The sequence below is a fragment of the Bubalus bubalis genome, chromosome 6, assembly GCF_019923935.1.
Source record: "Bubalus bubalis isolate 160015118507 breed Murrah chromosome 6, NDDB_SH_1, whole genome shotgun sequence".
Classification (NCBI taxonomy): Eukaryota; Metazoa; Chordata; class Mammalia; order Artiodactyla; family Bovidae; genus Bubalus; species Bubalus bubalis.
The window spans coordinates 52023596-52045659 of NC_059162.1; positions in this window are offsets into that span (position 1 = coordinate 52023596).

Here is a 22064-nt window from a genome sequence, read left to right on the forward strand (position 1 = left end):
AAGTCACTTCAGTTGTGTCTGACTCTTTGCGATTCTATAGTCTGTAGCCTGCCAGGCTCCTGTGTCCATGGGATTCTCCAGGTAAGAATACTGGAGTGGGTTGCCATTTCCTCCACCAGGGGATCTTCTGGACCCAGAGATCGAATCTGCATCTCTTAAGTCCCCTGCATTGGCAGATGACCACTATCACCACCTGGGAAGCCCATCACATGGGGCAGTGTAAATTTCAATATGGTTTCAGTTCAGTTCAGTTCAGTCACTCAGTCGTGTCCAACTCTCTGCAATCCCATGAATTGCAGCACGCCAGGCCTCCCTGTCCATCACCAACTCCCGGAGTTCACCCAAACTCATGTCCATCGAGTCGGTGATGCCAACCAGCCATCTCATCCTCTGTCGTCCCCTTCTCCTCCTGCCCCCAATCCCTCCCAGCATCAGAGTCCTTTCCGATGGGTCAACTCTTTGCATGAGGTGGCCAAAATATTGGAGTTTCAGTTTTAGCAACAGGCCTTCAACACCCAGGACTGATCTCTTTTAGAATGGACTGGTTGGATCTCCTTGCAGTCCAAGGGACTCTCAAGAGTCTTCTCCAACACCACAGTTCAAAAGCATCAATTCTTCGGCACTCAGCTTTCTTCACAGTCCAACTCTCACATCCATACATGACCACCAGAAAAACCATAGCCTTGACTAGACGGACCTTTGTTGGCAAAATAATGTCTCTGCTTTTGAATATGCTATCTAGGTTGGTCATAACTTTCCTTCCAAGGAGTAAGCGTCTTTTAATTCCATGGCTGCAATCACCATCTGCAGGGATTTTGGAGCCCAGAAAAAGAAAGTCTGCCACTGTTTCCAGTGTTTCCCCATCTATTTGGCATGAAGTGATGGGACCAGATGCCATGATCTTAGTTTTCTGAATGTTGAGCTTTAAGCCAACTTTTTCCTCTCCTCTTTCACTTTCATCAACAGGCTTTTTAGTTCCTCTTCACTTTCTGCCATAAGGGTGGTGTCATCTGCATATCTGAGGTTATTGATATTTCTCCCAGCAATCTTGATTCCAGCTTGTGCTTCTTCCAGTCCAGCGTTTCTCATGATGTACTCTGCATAGAAGTTAAATAAGCGGGGAGACAATATACAGCCTTGACGTACTCCTTTTCCTATTTGGAACCAGTCTGTTGTTCCATGTCCAGTTCTAACTGTTGCTTCCTGACCTGCATATAGGTTTCTCAAGAGGCAGGTCAGGTGGTCTGGTATTCCCATCTCTTTCAGAATTTTCCACAGTTTATTGTGATCCACACAGTCAAAGGCATTGGCATAGTCAATAAAGCAGAAATAGATGTTTTTCTGGAACTCTCTTGCTTTTTTGATGATCCAACGGATGTTGGCAATTTGATCTCTGGTTCCTCTGCCATTTCTAAAACCAGCTTGAACATCTGGAAGTTCATGGTTCATCTATTGCTGGAGCCTGGCTTGGAGAATTTTGAGCATTACTTTACTAACGTGTGAGATGAGTGCAATTGTGCAGTAGTTTGAGCATTCTTTGGCATTGCCTTTCTTTGGGATTGGAATGAAAACTGACCTTTTCCAGTCCTGTGGCCACTGATAGAGTTTTCCAAATTTGCTGGCATATTGAGTGCAGCACTTTCACAGCATCATCTTCCAGGATTTGAAATAGCTCAACTGGAATTCCATCACCTCCACTAGCTTTGTTCATAGTGATGCTTTCTAAGGCCCACTTGACTTCACATTCCAGGATGTCTGGCTCTAAGTGAGAGATCACATCATCATGATCAATATGGTTTACTTTTTGCTAAATTAGGGTGGGGTAGTTTTTAATGGGTCACTTATCTTTTTATGACCAAGAACTGTCACATATATATCACCTTAGCCCCAGATAGTATTTCATAAGAGCATATTGTTTCCCCTAGTGTAGGAAAAGGGAGAAATTCATCAAAAATAATAAAAAATAACACAAAAATATCCGAATTTATAATAGAAATAAAAATTTTAAATAATTGCTTTTACATTTGAGTGAGTGATAGACTTTGCTAAGTGTTAGTTGCTCAATCATGTCTGGCTCTTTGCAACCCCATGGACTTGGAGTTTGCCAGGCTCCTCTGTCCATAGTATTCTCCAGGCAATAATAATAGAGTGGGTAGCCATTCCCTTCTCCAGGGAATCTTTCTGACCCAGGGATCAACCCCAGTCTCCTGTGTTGCAGATGAATTCATGTGAAAATCAATTTCATATAATTGAGTTTCTTTGATCAAACTAAATGTTGGAAAATCCAGGCAGCTGCCTAATGGCTAACATTTAGTCCTTACAGATTTTAATTTGCTTTATGTGCTTACATCATCTAAGAATTACAATCCCAAATAATCAGGGGCTATTAATTGATTAATTTAGCAAATAGTTCTTATGCACTGGGGGCTCTGTGTTGAGGGTAGAAATGTAACCAATTTATCTAGCAGTTTGAACTTATTGGGGAATAAATGTTAAGTGATTGCTCTCTGAATAGAATCTTAGGCAAATACATAATTTCCAGTCACCTTCAGTTATTAAACAATCGATCTGGTCAATTTAAAATCCTGTCATGTTCTTTCCTCCCCAGCCCTGACTGGATTGTGGCTCAAGGGACAGGGACAGGGACACAAGAGCTGCTTTTTCATGCCCTCCTCTCCCTCTTCAAGCTCTCTTGGGCTTGAGGGCAGGGGAGAAAGTTGAAAGGAAAAGTGCATGAGTCTTTTAGTTGAGCCAGTTACTGAAACTGAAGTGCATCACTGCTTCTCTGGCTAATGTTGACCAGACATTTGTACCCTCTGTGACAGATGGTGGGGACATTTGTGGGATTCTTCAGAGGACTCACTTCCTTGACACCCTCAAGGATGGTGAACCCCACGGATTGCCTCTTGCTGCTGGAGTTATGTCAACTAGCAGAATTCCCATCTAGTTGGAGCACCAGCAAGATGACTAAAACACTGCTACTATCCCAATATTTGACCCAGGGGGAATTCATGAATTCTTACTACGCCTGCTCTCTAAAACCTTTTGTTGTATGCCACTCCAGTTGCTTTTCCCTGCTTCTGTAGATACAGGACAATCGAAAAGAACACTGCCTAGGAATCTGCCCACTTAGAGAATGAGATTCTGGTATCTCATTCCTTGTATCATGAGCACCCCAGTCTCTATAGGTTTCAGAGCTAGTAAGTTAGTAACTCTATATATGTTTTGTGTTCCAATCATGACTTGAGGAGTAGGGTATGCTCAGTGGGAGCTTCCAGGTTCCAGCATAGGAAGAGGGAATCCAGATGGAGTCTGAAAGAATCCCTGAGTTAAGGAGATAGGACCGAAAGTGTAGGGATATCAGTACAGCTAGAGTTTACAGAAAAGAGAATTACAGAGAAGAGAGATATCAGAGAAAGAACTCCAGAGATTGGTAGAGGATCCTCTCAAGTATTCTACTGATAAGCACAACCATGAAAGGAGAAAATCTTACCTTTGGCCAGGGAACATGTGCCTTTGGCTGGGAAAGAACCACCTAATGGATCAGAAGTAACTGTGCTAGAAATAATGCTCATTCCATACCAGTCAGAGAGGAAACCCTTGAAGTTTATGGGGCAGTAAGCAGAGAATATAAACGCTACTTGCATCAACAGAGGAGAATAATTATCTCTAGGCCAGACACTATTCTGCTTCTAACAAAAAGCAAAACACAAAAGGACCAAGTTGTTTCCATGTAATTTAACAAAATCCAACAATGTTTATAGACACACAAAAATACGTAGGGTACAACAAGTTAAAATTTACAATGGATCCAATTAAAAATTACCAGATATACAGAAAAATAGGAAAATATATCCTGTAATGGAAAGAAAATTAATTAATTAAAAATAACACAGAGTTAGAATTAGTAGATAAGGATATTAAAATGACAGGTATAATTGTGTTTCTATCATCGTAAAGTGAAATAGAGATATTGACAATGTAAAGAGACCTAAATCTAACTTCTAGAGATGAAACAATATATGAGGTAAAGATATACTAGATAGAATTAACAACAGATTAGATATGCAGAAGAAAAAATTAGTGACCTCACAGATATTAACAGAAATAATCTAAAACAAAACAAAGATAAAAAAGAATTTTAAAATTAAACAGTCAAGCAATTTAATATACCTGTATGGAGTTGCTGAAGGAGAGGAGAGAGGGAGAGGAACAGAAAAAGAAAAACCAAAACCTTGAAGAAATCACAGCCAAAACTTTTCCAAATTTGGTAAAAAGCCATCAACCCACAGAGCAAGAAGCTCAGTGAAGCCAAAGGAAAAAAAACAAACAAAAATAAATCACACAAAAATACAGCATATTCAAACTGCTCAACCATAATGATGAAGAGAAAAATCACAAAAGTAGCCAAAAGGCGGGGGGTTGGGAGTAGAAGGGACATGTTATGATGTACAAGAACAAAGAGAAAGATGACAGCAGATTTCTCATTGGGAATCATGCAAGTGAGAAGATGGTGGAGCAACATCGTTAAAGTCTGAAGGGATAAAACTGTCAAACAGAATTCTATAAGCAGTGAAAATATCTTTCAAAGGCAAAATAAATACTTTCTCAGACATACAAAAGATGAGAGAATTCATCAGCAGTAGATTTTCACTGCAAGAAATGCCAAAGGAAGTCCTTCAGGCAGAATGAAAATGACACCAGATGGGAAATACGGTCTGCACAAAATAATGAAGAGCAGCAGAAATGGTATCCACACAGGAAAATACAGGCATGCTTCACAGATATTGTAGGTTCAGTTCTAGATCATCACAATAAAGCAAAAACATAATAAAGCTAGTCACATGAATTTTTTTGGTTTCCCAGTAAGTGTAAAAGTTATGTTTATACTATATTAGAGCATATTAAGGAGAAGGCAATGGCAACCTACTCCAGTACTCTTGCCTGGAAAATGCCATGGACAGAAGAGCCTGGTAGGCTACAGTCCATGGGGTTGCACAGAATCAGACACAACAGAAGCGACTTTGCAGCAGCAGCAGCAGAGCATATTAAATGTGCAATAACATTGTGTCTAAAATAACAGTATACATATTTAAATTTAAAACATTTCACTGCTAAAAATGCTAACCATCATCTGAGCCTTCAGTGGCTCATAATATTTTTGCTCGTGAAGAGTCTTGCTTCGATGTTGATGGCTGCTGACTGATCGGGGTTTGTGTGTTAGTCACTCAGTCATGTTTGACTCTTTGTGACTTCATGGACTGTAGCTCGCCAGGCTCCTCTGTCCATGAAATTCTCTAGGCAAGAATACTGGAGTAGGTTGCCATTTCCTTCTTCAGGGGATCTTACCAAACCAGAGATTGAACCCTGGTCTCCTGCACTGCAGGTGGATTCTTTACCATCTCAGCCACCAGGGTGGCTTTACCATCTGAGACTGATCAGGATGGTGGTTGCTACAGGTTAAAGTGGTTGTGGCAATCCCTTAAAATAAGACAACCATGAAGTTTGCATGTCAATAGGTCCTCCCTTTCATGAATGATTTCTCTGTAGTGTGTGATACTGTTTGGTAGCATTTTACCTACAGTAGAACTTCTTTCAAAATTGGAGTCAGTCCTCTCAAACCCCACTGCTGTAATGTTCTAAATCTTTTATTGTCATTTCAATAATCTTCACAGTATCTTTACCAGGAGTAGTTTCTATGTCAAGAAATTGCTTTCTTTTCTCCTCCATACAAAACAAGTCTTTATTCATTCTAATTTTATTAAGAGATTGCAGCAATTCAGTGACCTCTTTAGGCTCCAATTCTAATTCTTTTGCTATTTCTGCCACATCTGCAATTACTTCCTTCACTGAAGTGTTGAAGTCACTCTTGAAGTCACTCATGAAGGCTGGAATCAAGCTCTTTTAAACTCCTGTTAATGTTGATATTTTTACCTTTTTCCATGAATCATGAGTGTTCTTAATGGCATCTGAAATGAGAAATCTTTTCCAGAAGGATTTAAATTTCTTTTGCCTAGATCTATCATAGGAATCACTCTCTGTTGCAGCTATAGCATTATTAAATGTATTTCTTCAATAATAAGACTTGAGAGTCAAAATTACTCTTTGATTCATGGGCTACAGAAAGGATGTTGTGTGAGCAGACATGAAAAAATATTAATCTCATTATGCATCTCCTTATGGGGCTTCCCAGGTGGCACTAGTGGTAAAGAACCCGCCTGCCAATGCAGCAAAATGTGAGAACCACGGGTTCGATCCCTGGGATGGAAACATCTCTGGGAGTAGAAAATGGCAACCCATTCTAGTATTCTTGCCTGAAGAATTCTAGGAACAGAGGAGCCCAAAGGGCTATAGTCCATAGGGTCACAAAGAGTCAGACACGACTGAAGCAACTCAGCATGCATATACATTTCCTTTAGACCTCTTGGGTGACCATGTGCACTGTTAGTGAGCAGTAATATTTTCACTTATTTATTTGGCTGTGTCAGGTCTTAGTCGTGGCATGCAAGATCTTCCTTACCTCACACAAGGTCTTTCGCTGCCGCGAATGCGCTCTCTAGTTGTGGTGTGGGCTTAGTTGCTCTGCGGTATGTGGGGTTTTAGTTTCCCCACCAGGCATCTAACCTGCATCCCCTGCATTGCAAGTCAGATTCTCTACTACTGAACCACCAGGGAAGTCCTGAGCAGTAATATTTTGAGAGGAATTTTTTTTCTGAATAATAGATCTCAACAGTGGGCTAAAATATTCAGTAAACCATGTTATAAATAGATGTGCTTTCATTCAGGCTTTATTTTTATAGAGTACAGGCAGAATAGATTTAGCCTGATTTTTAGGGCCCTAGAATTTTCAGAATGGAAAATAAGCATCATGTGTTCACTGGAGTAGCACTTATAATTTTCTTCTTTTCCTTTGCATTCACAACTTGGCCAAGTGTTTGGCACAAGAGGTCCAGCTTTTCAACATGCCTTCCTCACTAAGCGTAATCATTTCTAGCCTTTGCTTTAAAGAGAGAGAGATGCAACACTTCCTTTCACTTGAATACTTAGAGGTCACTGTAGGTTATCAACTGACCTAATTTCAATACTGTTGTACCTTGGGAAATAGTGAGGCCTGAGGAGAAGGAAGGAGATGGGAGAACAGCAGATTGGTGGAGCAGTCAGAACACATACAACATTTATCAATTAAGTTCACTGTCTTATATGGGCATGGTTTGTGATGTCCCAAGACAATTACAATAGTAATACAAAGATCACTGATTACAGATCACCATAACAAATATAATAATGAAAACTCTGAAACATTGTGAGAATTACTAGAATGTGACACAGAGACATGAAGTGAGCAAAAGCTGCTAGAGAGATAGACTTGCTTAATGCAGGATTGCCACAAACCTACAACTTGTTTTTAAAAATGCAGTATCTGAAGAACAATAAAGGGAAGTGCAATAGAATGAAGTGTGCTTGTATATGCTATGTATTTTGTGAGGAAAGAAGAAGGAAGGATTGAATTAAGTCAGCCTATCTAGGTGAGGAAAAAACGAGAGGAGATTTTAGGGCGATGATATGCTGGGTTGATGTTAAACAAGATGCTCCAGAGATAACATGGCAAAAGTTAACAGTAAGGCAGCAGCAAAAGGTACCAGAAGAAAGGGAAGAAGTAAGGGTTAAGTTCTGCCTAAAAAAGATTATTTGGGATGGATAAGTTTAACTACAAGGAATAAAGACAGAGTCAAGAGCCAGTATATTAAAATCTCTAGATGATATTATAAGATTAAATGGGGATAATGTTTATCATTGATATCCATGTCTTAGGAAGACTTTTCTTTTTTTACTTGTTTTTTGCTTTACTCTGGTTTTTATAATCTTGTAGGCTAATTAATTTCATTTAATTATTAAGTTTATAGAATATCATTAAAACAAAGAGTAATAGGAAGTGTAACATGGCCTTCAATTAGCTCTTTCCAAGAGATAACATATAATTTCTGGTAAACAGTAAAAATGTATTACAGCATAAATTTAAAAGCCAGATGAAAAATTAAACTATTGTTATTCAACTCAGAACCTTAGAAGGATTGAGTGGATATTACATGAAGACTCAGGATTTTTTGTTTTTGCATTTTCCCCTCAGTTTATCCTGGTTCCATATACATGTAAATATATAAAAAATAATTTTTGATAATTTAGTTGGTAGGATCTAATGCATCAGTATATTCTCCAGAAGATAAGTTTCCTCATGTTCTTCATAGCACATGTAGAAAGTGCTAATTTAGTATAAATATATATATAGGAGACATACCTTTATAAATATTAAAATGGGCTATTTTTATTCTCTGATACTTCAGGTTTTGATAATAATGACAATAATAATAACAATGCTCGCAATGTAAATTACTTGGCTAGGCTCTATATGCATAATCTTATGTCTTTACCAACACCTCTTTTTTGGGGAGGCTTTTGTTTTTTAATTTTTATTGAAATTTAGCTGATTTATAATATTGTTAGTTTCCAGTATAAAGTTATTCATATATATATTTATTTATTTATTTATTCTTTTTGCTTTCTCTACCATTATAGTTCATTGGAAAATATTGAGTATACTTCTCTGTGCTATACAGGAAATCCTTGTACCATCACCTTTTGAGGTGGGTGTTTTTTCTTCCATTGTATAGGTGAGGAAACGGATGTACAGAGAAGTTCAGTGACTTATTTAGGAGCATTAACCTCCAAAACAGGTCTCAGCAATGCCAAAGCCCATGCTACCAGCCACACCCTGTGCTGCTCCCCTCTACCTCTTTCCAATAATAAACACCATGATGGCTTTGAAATTTCAATTTCAGAATATAGTAAGTAGTCAGATGCTTACTGGGGCTTCCCAGGTGGTGCAGTGGTAAAGAATATGCCTGCCAAGACAAGAGACAGAGGTTCAATCCCTGGGTCAGGAGGATCCCCTGGAGGAGGAAATGGCAACCCATTCCAGTATTTTTGCCTGGAAAATCCCATGGGCAGAGGAATCTGGCGGGCTGTAGTCCGTGGGATCACAAAGAATCGAATGTGACTGGAGCATCCACACATGCAGATGCTTATTAAGTATAATTATTCCAAGTCTGTGAGACTGTTAAGGATAACTTTAGCATAATAATAATTCTGTGGATAGAAGAAGGAAGAACCTCCTGATGGTCTCAAAAGAAAGTAATTAACGTGAATTTGTTAAGCACCTACTACGTGCCAACCTTGGAAAACACTCTCTCAAGTTAGTTTTTCTATAATACAAACTTTCATTTGTAAGAAACTGAAAGCCATAAACTTTCAGTCACAAAGATTATAGATTTTTAAAGATCTTCTTTTGTACTGCTTAGGAGAAAAGTAAGCTATAATAAGGATTCTGTTTGCTTTTTATTCACTTCCAATAAGAAAAAAAAAAAGGTTGAGGATTTATAGGAAAATTATTTTAAACCCCAAGGTAGAACAAAGACGCACATTTAGAGAAAATCTTGCTTGGCCCATAAATCCAACAGCTTGTCAGAAGTGTATAGAAGTCTGAGCAACCAAACGTGAAATGTTTTGCCATACCCTGCAGACCATCTACTGAAACTCAGAGACATAGAGCAACTCATCAAAGTAGGAATCATCCAGAGAGAGGAAAATAACCAGTATATCTATCACTTAAGGCATTGGGTTTAAAATATTAAAGATGAGGCAATTCTTTAGAAAGGGCTCTGTGGCTATTGTTAAAATAGAATGTGATCAGGGACTGTGGTTTAGTGTTCCAAAGTAGCTAGTTCCTTGAAGCTGTTTTTGTCTATCCCCACTTTCCTCCTGTTCCAGGAACACTATGATAAAAATGCCTCAGACTCAGAAAAATTTGGACCCCGTTTATTTCTCCTCACTCTTGAAGTTTTATTTCCAGGGAGCATTATAGTGTACCAAGGCCAGACAAATTTGAAAAAAAAAGGAACTTTTGCAGCATTAGCAATGCCAATTTTGGTGGTTTTAAATTTTGCACTGAATAAACTGGAAAGTGGTATCATAAAATTCTTAATTTTACCAAATGATGATAATAATTTATCAACACAAATTGTTGTGAAACATTTAGCTGAGTCATATGATCTAGCATGTTTTTCTTTTCTATTTTTTGGCATGGAAATTATGTTTACACTTTCTTCCTAACGATGGTAAGTGTCTGCTTGTTTGCTAAGTTCCTATAGTTGTGTCTGACTCTTGGCAACCCTATGGACTGTAGCCTGCCAGGCTCCTCTGTCCATCAGATTCTCCAGACAAAAATGACTGGAGTGGGTTGTCATGTCCTCCTCCAGGGGGTCTTCCCGACCCAGGGATCAAACCCCCTTCTCTTATGTCTCCTGCTTTCGCAGGAGGGGTCTTTACCACTAGCACCACCTGGGTAAGATTTCATATTAATTGTGGGTTATAAAAATTATAAAGAAGGTGTACATACTTTTCGTATTAAAGAAGTTATTGTCTTCTACCAGGAAATACAAACACATTTATGTAGAAAGATATTCTATTTTTTTTTCCATTACTATCAAGTCTTACATTGTAACATACACTGTGGCTCTGGGTCTGGCCAGAAGATTGTTCAGAACTCAGTGTTCAGATTCATCTTCAAAATGGCCCGCAGACAACAAAACCCAAGGCAACAGTAATACTCTGAATAAATGATTGAATATAGAGAATGACTCAGAACTTAGCATCCTGTAGATAGCCAATCATGTTTTAAAAGTGGATGAGAAAGAGAGAGACATCTTTGGAAAAAATGCTAAAAGTTAGGAAGATGTAAAGCATTTTTTTTGTCCTCTTTTTATAACCAAAAATAAAAGGTTTAAACAACTTCTTATTCAGAACCTAACCAAATATTCAATGTCACTATTAAATAATACTTTTCAAATGGAGAGATTGAAGGGAGGAAACTCTATATCTACATTCAGGAAAAGAAATTAATGCTTGCTGTTAATACACCTACCATGGGAAAAACAGCACTTCATTTAAACTGATATTTACCAAAATGAAGGGTACTAAATATTGGTTAAAAGGGATTACCATTTCCTTCTACTAAGAAATAAATATTTGCTATCCAGGCAAATAGATATGAATGCTCTCACTGATGAGTACAGCAAACTGTTAACAGCACAAATATGGCATTTAAAGGAGCCCTCATGGAACCTCTAAGACACCAAGGAACCCCTTCCTATGAATAACCCTCCAGAGCATGAGAAGGGAGATTCAGAAAAGCCAAAGAATTTGGGCAACTGAAATCCTGGGTCAGGTCAACTGCTTCAGCCTTGGGAAGAATATTTTGCTTCCTACTTGCTTCTTACTTTGGGCTTTTACACAAGATTATTTTTGAAAACAGATTAGCATAATTAAAATAAAAATCTTGTAAGCTCTCTTTTCAAAAAAATTTATTTATTTTAATTGGAAGCTAATTTATAATATTGTGGTGGTTTTTGCCATACATTGACATGAATCAGCCATGGGTGTACATGTGTTCCCTCATCCTGAACCCCCTTCTCACCTCCCTCCCCATCCCATCCCTCTGGGTTGTCCCAGTGCACCGGCTTTGACTGCCCTGCTTCATGCATCAAACTTGGACTGGCCATCTATCTCACATATGGTAATATATATGTTTCAATGCTATTCTCTCAAATCATCCCACCCTTGCCTTCTCCCACAGAGTCCAGAAGTCTGTTCTTTACATCTGTGTCTCTTCTGCTATCTTGCATATAGGGTTGTCTTTACCATCTTTCTAAATTCTGTATATATGCGTTAATATACTGTATCGGTGTTTCTTTCTGACTTACTTCACTGTGTATAATAGGCTCCAGTTTCATCCACCTCATTAGAACTGACTCAAATGCATTCTTTTTCATAGCTGAGTAATATTCCACTGTGTATATGTACCACAGCTTTCTTATCCATTCGTCTGCTGATGGACATCTAGGTTGCTTCCATGCCCTAGCTATTGTAAGCAGTGCTGCAGTGAACACTGGGGTACATGTGTCTATTTCAATCCTGGGAAACTCTCTATCTTAAAAACCTTCCAGGGACTTCCCTGGTAGTCTGGCAGTTGAGAATCCAGCTTGCAATGTGGGGGATGCGAGTTCCATCCCTGAGGGGGACCAAGGTCCTACACGCCACAGAGCAATTAAGCCCATGCGTGCAGCCACTGAGACCAGCACCTCAACTAGAGAGTCCATGAGCTGCAACTAAAGGTCCCGTGTGCTGCCACTGAGGCCTGATGCAGCCAAATAAATAAAAGAATAAAATATTTTTTAAAAATAAGAACCTTTCATTATGTGCTGAACAAGAATAAAATGTGAGAAACCTGGTCACCTTTGCCCTCACTCCCAATCAGGGAGTTTGAAGTTGAATTCATAGCTCATACCATTACTTACGTTCAGTAACCCCCATTCTTATCTCTATCTGCATCCACTTTCATCCTCTTTCTGTCATATCAATAATACATATTTTTTTAAATGTCAGTATACATTAATTTCTTTTCAGACTTTTCAATGACATTTCTGTCTTTCCAGTGTTTTGAGTCTTTAGGATTCTCTCCCAATTTCTCAAATAGAACTTTTGAACTTTATTTATTTCTAAAAATAAACAAATTTATTATGTAGTGTGGTTGATTCTGTCATTTTTCACTTTACCCATTTTATAGCATTTTAAGATTGTTTAGTCAATTTATTTTTTGATCCTTCCTTATACTTTCTTACTGATGAAACAAAGTACAAATATTATTTAAGATGTTAAATGCACAGTTGAAACTAGTCATCTTTTCCAGAAATCCTCATTTCCTTTTCACTAGTTGGAATGGAAGGATTTCAAATCTTTTCTGCAAACTGTTATCAACTCAAAATATCAGTGTCCTTTGTTTAGGGCAAAAATTTAACATCTCATCTGTAATAAGATTTTTAAATTTCGTCTGATATTTTTGCTAAACTTTTGAATGTTACTTGCTATTTTTTTTAACCAATTTTACCAATTTCAGTTTTCTGTTATCAATCCTCAAATGGCACATCAGCCTTTTAAAAACGATTAAATATAAGGGACTTCCTTGGTGTTCCAAGAGTCCATTTGCCAATGCAAGAGACATGGTCTCAGTCCCTGGTCCAGGAAGATACCACATGCTGCAGAGCGACTAAGCCCGTGCACTACAACTACTGAAGCTTGCGTGCCTAGAGCCTATGAACCACAGCAAAAGAAGCCCCTGTAATGAGCAGCCATCACATGGCAATGAAGACTCAGCACAGCCAAAAATAAGTAAATAACTTTAAAAAATTTATATTTAAATTTCAACTTTTTACCTGTGATGCTAATGTTTTGACTACATCTGAGTTCCTTTGCATCCTTTTGAACATAATTTTCAATGTTAGGCTATTTTTGTTATTCTTCTGTCTAATTCATTGGCATAGTGGTCTGTTTCAGAATATAGAAACAGTACCTAGATTGAGACCAAATTATTGACTTAAACATGGTAGACACTTATTTCTTTATTTCATCTTGTGTAACAGTCTGGTGGTTGGCAGTCCAGGGCTAAAAGGTAGCTTTTTGCTTCAGGAAACCTGGTGAGTATCCAGGAATCTAGGCTGCTTCTTTCTTGTTGCCACAAGGTATTTCCCATGTACACATTGCTTAAAACTATTCAGCATCACTTCTACATTTAAGTTAGTACAAAAAGGGGGGAAAAACATGGAGGGTAGACCCTTTCCCTTTTAAGAGTAGATCAAGAGGTGCATACATCACTTCTGCTCAGATTCCACAGACCAGAGTCAGTAATGTGACTATACTTAGCTGCAAGGCAGATTGGTAAGTGTAGCTTTTATTTTGAGCAGCTAAAACTCAGTGGTTTCATTACAAAAATAGAGAAAATGGATACTGGATAACAACTAGCAGCCTTGATCCTACAGACTTAATTTTGTGTTTCTAGAAATTGATAACCAGAATATTTCTACTTCCTATTAATGAGATTGCCCTGGATACTTCCTAAGCAATTTCACATTTATGGTGAATATACATTCACCATATGGGAGCTCTCATTTATGTTTAGAGAAAAGAGGAAAAGAATTTGGTTATTGTCCGTGTTTCAGCCAAAGCCAAGTTTCTAAAGGGGCATGAAATCTGGGCATGGTGGTGGTACAAAAGAAACTCAAGGGCCATTGGAACATACCCAGACATTCTGTGGTTTCCATCTGCTCAAATCTTGATGAGATTGGAAAAATGTTTTAATAAGAGGGGCCATTGTTTTCAAGGCTTCCTAAGGATTTCCCTCTCCCTGCCCTTCTCTTTCTTCTCTCTTTTTTTTTTTCCTCCTTCTCTCTGTCCTTCTTATTCGCATTCTCGCAGTTACCACTAAAGATGTTGTAAGTAACTCTCCCCTGAAGATCTTTAACAGCACTTTGATTGAGTTGACTTAGACATAGTCGATTTAGTCTAAATATTAACAGAGCCATTTTGGAATGCAAACAAAAGGCTTCCCATCTAAACTCTGGAGATGGTGGTGGCAGGGGAAACTTACCCAAAGAGGAGTCCAGACTACAGCTATTTGTTTAGCTAATGGGAGCAAGATATTCTTTTTTAGAAAGATAGGCTTCCCTCATAGATAAGTGTCAGTTTTTCTCCTTAAAAACAAGCAGGGTCAGAGGTCAGAATTCTTTAATAGTGAAAGATTATTTACAAGAGAACTTTCAATTGAATATGGCCCATCTGACTATCTTGTCTGACAATGTTGTTGGTGGGGGGGAAGTGTTTTCCCAGAAGGAACTTTTGAAGGTTGCTGTGTTATTATTTAAATATTTAAATGATGTTTAAGATGTTTAAAAACATCTATATATATACACTTTAGTATCCAAAATACAAAATAGAGTCTATTCAACATGATACTGCTTTCCAGAAATTCAAATATCTAAATTGGTATTATTGACTGCAGCTAACAAGTAAACAGAAACCAGCAAATTCTACACATAATAGAAACAAATAGCAAGTTATTTATACACATTTAATGAATAACTCTGAATCTTTGTTGTCTGAAAATAAGCCATAATTTTCTGACTCCCAGTCTGGAGTCAGATATTTTGAGATATTTAGAGTACTTCTTTGCAAGAATTAGCTAACATTTTTAAGACTATGATATCTTAAAAGATTTGAAAATTAGCTACATTTGTGCAACCTCAATTCCAGGCTTTTTAAGTATTGTATACTACAATATGTTGTAGAACCCAGCAGAATTCCGTTTCTTTTTTTCTGAGAAAATCTTGAAAGGAATTTATAAAATTTTGAACAAGGCATACTTGTTGGAAGTTGCCCTTGATTTTAGGAAATGTAGTATTTACTATTTATAAAAATATGACCAACTTGTGAGCCATGTTTCTAATATGAAAATAAATACATGGCAAATATCTTTTGAAGGGATTCTGGGCTAAAGTTATCAGATAATTAAGATGACAATATTCTGTGATAGCCTATATGGGAAAAGAATCTGTAAAAGAATGGATAGATGTCTATGTATAAATGAATCACTTTGCTATACACCTGAAACTAAAACAATATTGTAAATCAACTATACTCAAATATAAAATAATAATTAAAAAAAGAAGAAAAACACCCTTATAATCAGCATGGACTAATTAAATTTATAAATCAAGCTGTTTAAGTAAGTTACATAATCATAACCTAATTTCATGAGATCAAACAGAAGGCAGTATTCTGAAAGAAAAGAAATTGAAACATACACACATTCAAGAACACCTCCATAAACTTTTGATTAATCAAAGTTTGCTCTTTAGTTCTTTGATTTACCTGAGTGATTCTTAACTTTTAGACATGGAGACTTGGTTCTTACTTGAAACCAAAAGAGTGGTGGAATTAAAAAATGAAGACTGAAACTTTACAAACAATATGACTCCTATACAGATGTCTCTTTAAATTTTAAAATAAACAAGAAATGTGGTTGCAAAAGATCAGAAATCATAAGTGCACAGTGGATGGCATTAGTTATATTTTAGATTTGCTAGTGATGAATGGCACTGAATGGCACCCCACTCCAGTACTCTTGCCTGGAATATCCCATGGACGGAGGAGCCCGGTAGGCTGCAGTCCATGGGGTCACGAAGAGTTGGACACGACTGAGTGACTTCACTTTCACTTTTCACTTTCATGCATTGAAGAAGGAAATGGCAACCCCCTCCAGTGTTCTTGCCTGGAGAATCCCAGAAACGGGGGAGCCTGGTGGGCTGCTGTCTATGGGGTCACACAGAGTCGGACACGACTGAAGCAACTTAGCAGCAGCAGTAGCAGCAGCAGTGATGGTTTTGAGAAAGATTTCTAATATGAAATTTATCAGTAACATTCTTTTTCCATTTCTGTGAAATTACAGTAAGTGAAGCGAAGTGAAAGTTGCTCAGTCGTGTCCGAATATTTGCAACCCCATGGACCATACAGTCCATGGAATTCTCCAGGCCAGAATACTGGGGTGGGTAGCCTTTCCCTTCTCCAGGGGATCTTCCCAACCCAAGGATCAAACCCAGGTCTCCTGCCTTGTAGGTGGATTCTTTACCAGCTGAGCCACAAGGGAAGCCCAAAATTGTAGTAAAGATTTGATCAATTAAATATTCACTTACTCCTCTCTGTGCCACGGACTGTACTAGGAATATGACACAATGCCTTCAAAAGACAGATATGTAAGCAAGTAACAGTACAATGCAGGGTGCCACAAACTAGTATAGACTGCTACAAGCACAGAATGGGGAAAGATCCCTCACTCAGAGAGGTGGGGTGGAGGGGGGTATACAGAGGCAAAGTAGAGGAAGGCTTTGCAGAAGTGGTGAAAAATATTAAAGAGAACAGAACACTGAAGAGAAGTTATTTACCAGTAAAACAACCAGGGAAGTAAAGGGCATTTACCCAGAGAGGATTCAATAATTATGAGAGCTTGGAACCTTCTATCAAGGGAAATATGAGGAGGAACAAGTGATTAGTATGGCTGGGGGACAGAACATCGTATTCACAGCAACACTTATGAAGACCCTTTGTTTCTACCTCAAAAATAACTCTGGAATGTGGCTGATATCTCTAATTCCCTCTCCATTGCAAAATTCAAGTCAAGCCACTGTCATCTTTAATCTGAACTATGGCAATAGCTTCCTTAATGAGTGCTTCCTCTGCAACTTTTACTCTCACTAAGAATAATCTTTAAAAAAATAATCAGGGGACTTGCCTGGGGGTCCAGTGGTTAAGACTCCATGCTCTCAATGCAGAGAGCATGGGTTTGATTACTGGTCAGGAAAAGAAAATCCTGCATGCCTCGCAGCCAAAAAAAAAAAAAAAATAATAATAATCAGATGGAGTTATTTCCTAATATGACTCTGTTAAATGTGGCTTCTGTCTCCTGTTCACATTCTTCTTTGCATTTATCTTGACTCTATTAATTAATTGATTTGTTCACTTTTCATTTTCAGTTAGCCTCACTGGACTTTCTAAGGAGAAGCCGTGCTTGTTTATATGCCTACTGTTCGGCACAGAGCAGAAAAAACAAACAAGGAAAGATGGAAGGAAAGGCAAAGAAAAGGAAAGAGAGAAAAAGAAAGATATAGGATGACTAAATGTAATGTGAATGAGGTCCTGGGACGGAAAACAGGTTAACTAAGGAGATCTGAATAAAGAATGGACTTTAGTTAATAATGTACTGATATTGCTTTATTAACTGTGACAAATGTACCATACTCATGTCAGCTAAAAAAAGATGTACAACCTGAGAGTTGTGAGTTAAGTTTTATTTGGGGCAAAATGAGGACTGCAGCCTGGGAGGCAGCAACTCAGATATCTCTGAGAGACTGCTCCAAAGCGGCAGTGGGGGAAAGTCAATATATAAGGTTTTGGTGAAGGGGGAGTTCAATACCCTGAAGCACTCAATTTACAAATTTTTTTTGTTAGTCATGAGAGTTTGATGTCACTATGAAGCGATTTAGTGTGTCTCTAGATATGAGGAGATGCAAGAATTGAGATCTTAAAATCTTTTCTAAAAACATCCAAGTATCTAAAGACCTGTTCCACCAGATTCCCTGGAGCACAGAGTGCCTCACTCCACCCTGAACTCCCTCAGGGGGTGTTGAAGGTCAACAGCTACAGCAGTGTGGGGTTCAATCTCTGTAGAGGCAGATGGCAGATGCCTTTGTTGTTCAGTCATTGGCAATGTTCTTGGTAAGTGCCAATTTGTAGTTGACACTCTTGTAAAATGTTAATAAGGGAAAACTGGGTTCAGAGTATATGAGAATCCTCTATACTATCCTGGCAATTATTCTATAAATCTATATGTGTTCTGTATGTTTTTGATGTGGACCATTTTTAAAGTCTTTATTGAATTTGTTACAGTATTTCATCTGCTTCATGTTTTGTTTTTTTGGCCGTGAGGCATGTGCGATCTTAGCTCCCCGACCAGGGATTGAGCCCACACCCCCTGCATCAAAAGGCGTAGTCTCAACCTCTGGATCACCAGGGAAGTCCCTAAATCTACATATATTCTAAATTAAAGGTTTATTTAAAAAAGAAAAGAGGAGAAAATAAAGAGGAAAAGTGGGCAATATGAAGCTGGGAAAGTAGGTAGGGTTTAGTTAACAAGCTTCTCATAAATTGTGCTAAGTTCGATTTGTATTTTAGAAAAGATAACTCTAAATGCAAGAATTGACAAAACTTATCTTAAAGTACTGGATAGTCAATGTTAGAATTGTGAGGTGGGTTAATTTCCTAGGACTATTGTAAAAAAAATTACCACAACCTGGTGGCTTAAAATATCAAGAAATCTTTCTTTTTTTTCACAGTTCTGGAGACCTGAAGTCCAAAATACAGGTGTCAGCAGGACTGCACTCTTTCCAGTGACTCTTGCGGGCGGGGAGATTCTGTTCCTTGTGTCTACTAGTTCCTGGTGACTCTAGACATTCCTTGCCTTCCTTGGCCACATCATTCAATCTCATCCTCACATCACCTACTACTTTGTGTGTGCCTTCGAGGTGTGTCTCTAACAAGGATGCTTATCAGTGACTTTACTGCCCACTTGGATAATCTATGATGTTGTGATCCTTTCTTTAGTTACATCTACAAAGATGCTTTCCCCCAAAAAGGTAATATTCACAGGTTCCAGAGATGTGGAAGTGAACACATCAGGTTCAATCCCTGGATTGGGAAGATATCCTATAAATGAGAGCTCACTCCAGTATTCTTGCCAGGATAAGCCCATGGGCAGAGGAGCCTGGACGGCTACAGTCCACGGGGTCACAAAAAGTCAGATATGACCGAAGCAACTGAACATGCTCACATGCACATCTTTTGGAGGGCCATCATTCAACCCCCTGCATGGCTACCTTGAAACTGTTCAGTTCTGCAGCTGTGACACCAAAGCAGCCATAGACAATATGTACATAAATGAATGTGGCTGTGTCCTAACAAAATATTATGGATGGTCATTGTTTGGTCCATAAGCCATAGTTTGCTGACCCCTGATGGCAGTGCAAAAGAACTGAAAGGCAACAAACAAAGGCAGTTAATTAAGTCAGGAGGGAATTCTAATGGTTGGCATTAAGGATGAGAAAGGTTTAAATAAGACAATGTCAGTAGAGGTTAAGGGGAGAGGAAATTAACTAGTAATTAGAATCAATAGGATTGGGTGATAAGACTACAGGGGAGGGATCATTAAAGTTCATTACTGGTTAATACTTTGGCTTTCTTTTTTTGTTTGTTTTTGGCCACTGCCATGAATAACGTGGCATCCTTAGTTCCCTGACCAGGGATTGATACCATGCCTTCTGCAGTGGAAGCACAGAGCCTTAACCCCTGGACCACCAGGGAAGTCCCCTTCTGGCTTTTCAAAAGAACAACTTGAGACTTTTCTACTTTTATTACTTGAAAATATTGCTTTTACCCTAGATTGACTGAATCCAAAGACTCTTAAAGGCAATTTTGTGTAACCCATACAGATAAGTAGTGAAAAATAGAAAGGATCAAAAGTATTAACAGATTTTACTCTGTAGCCAGAACCACAGTATATGGGAGGTTTTGAAGTCAGAGAAGACAACAGTTAGCCAGTTGGTTTATTTCTTACAAGGAACAAAGCAATGCTAAGAAGGATATCCTTTCCCATTAAACACACAGTGTGTAAACAGTCCATCTCATCATGTAAAGAGTTGGATGGTTGAGATTATTAATTATAATTAATATTTATATATCTGTTCGTAGTTTACAAAATTCTGACATGATGCATCATATCATTTGATCCTCATATTTCTAAGGTAGGGAAAGCAGGTATTATTATTACACCTGGAGTGAAGAGCAGTTAACTGACATTTTCAAGATCACACAGACAGCAAATTCTGGTTTCCTGTCTCAAAATTCCCTAACTCTTTGGCGAGTTCCTTTTCAGTGTCTCTGTAGCTGGATCAGAGAGCTGTGACAGTGTGTGACCCCTCTAGCCGGGTGGTCAGCATGACCAGAAGGATAAAGATGAGATTAATGAGGTTCTTAACTAGGCAGTCAGGGTGGTCTTCCAGCTGTCCTTGGAGGGCAGATGGCTGAATAAAAAAATGCAGCCTTGAGAGCAAAAGCAGAATATGACATGAGCAGGGATGATGAAAGAAACTGGACCCGGAGCTGTGTTATAAAAATTATGGCATGCAAGAGATAAAGCAGCAGTGTCATGAATGTAATCCAAGGAAGTGAGTGCCAAACTCACCACTGCAACAGTTACTGCAGAGTTTGTTAGCAACATACCATTCTATGTTCCAGTTCAGGAGTCTCCTGATTCAACCACTCTGGGTAGGGGTCCTGAAGGGTCCCCTTCCCACCCCAGGAAATCTGGTAGAGAATGTACACCAAATAATCCAGGAGATAAAAGCAGCAGAAATATCTAGAGAGATTTGTGATGTTACGATAGAAAAATGTTGGTAATAACTTCTGTTTTTAAGAAACAGTAGAAGGAGTCTAGGCCTCTTTTAGAGAATAATTTAATGATTTTTTTTGATATCTGCCTTGTGCATGGTACCAGGCCAAATGCCAGGAGTATAGCAGTGAGTAAGAAATGAATACAGACTTGGTCCTTATACTCACAGAGCTTACTTTCTGCATGGGAGACTAATGTTGACTATTATTACGTAATTGTATGTAGGTAAGTGCTGAAAAAAAAAAAAAGTACAGGATGTCATAACAAGTGATAGGTAACAGAGGAGCCTTTCTCACTCTGGAAATCAGGCAAAGTTTCCCTGAGGAACTGGCAGATGATTTCAGATCTGAAGGATGAGGTGGGTTGACCAAGAAAAGGCAGAGAGGAAAATAAAAAAGGTATCTTAGTTAGACTATTAATTAACTACTTCAAAACTATTTATTGAGAACATACAATGTGCCAGGTATTATTCTAGGCTCTGGAAGGGGCAATTAAAAAAAAAGAATAACGTTTCTGCTCTCATGGATGGAACTTACATCCCAATTTGTGAGACAAAGAAAATGAAAAATAAACAGGAAACAATCTGATAATAATAATAGTGCAAGATTTTCAGTTCTCTCGGATAAACCTATTGACAATGCAACGCTAACCAAAATGCCAGCACGGTTTTTATTTTTTTAGAACTTGGCAAACTAATTATGAAATTTATATGGAAACACATATAAAGAGAAAGTTTTAAAATATTAAGTTGTAAAAACTTTTATTACCAAATACCAAGACTTAAAGCAACAATTAAGACAGTGTGGTATTGTCACAAGGGTAGACAAATAGACCAATGGAACAGGATAGAGTTCAGAGATAAATTCACACTTAATATATATAGCCAAAATGCCACTGCATCTTTGCTGATGTCGTGGGGAAAAGGATATTCTTGTAGTGCCAGGCCAATTGAATATCCATGTAGAAAATCAACACTCAAAAATTAGTTCTTGTGTAAAGCAGAGGAATAATACTCCTAGAAGATAACACAGGAGAATATCTTTATGAACTTGGAGTTGTCCAAGAGTTCTTAAACCAGTCACTAACCAAAAAAGGAAATATTGATAAATTGACCATCACT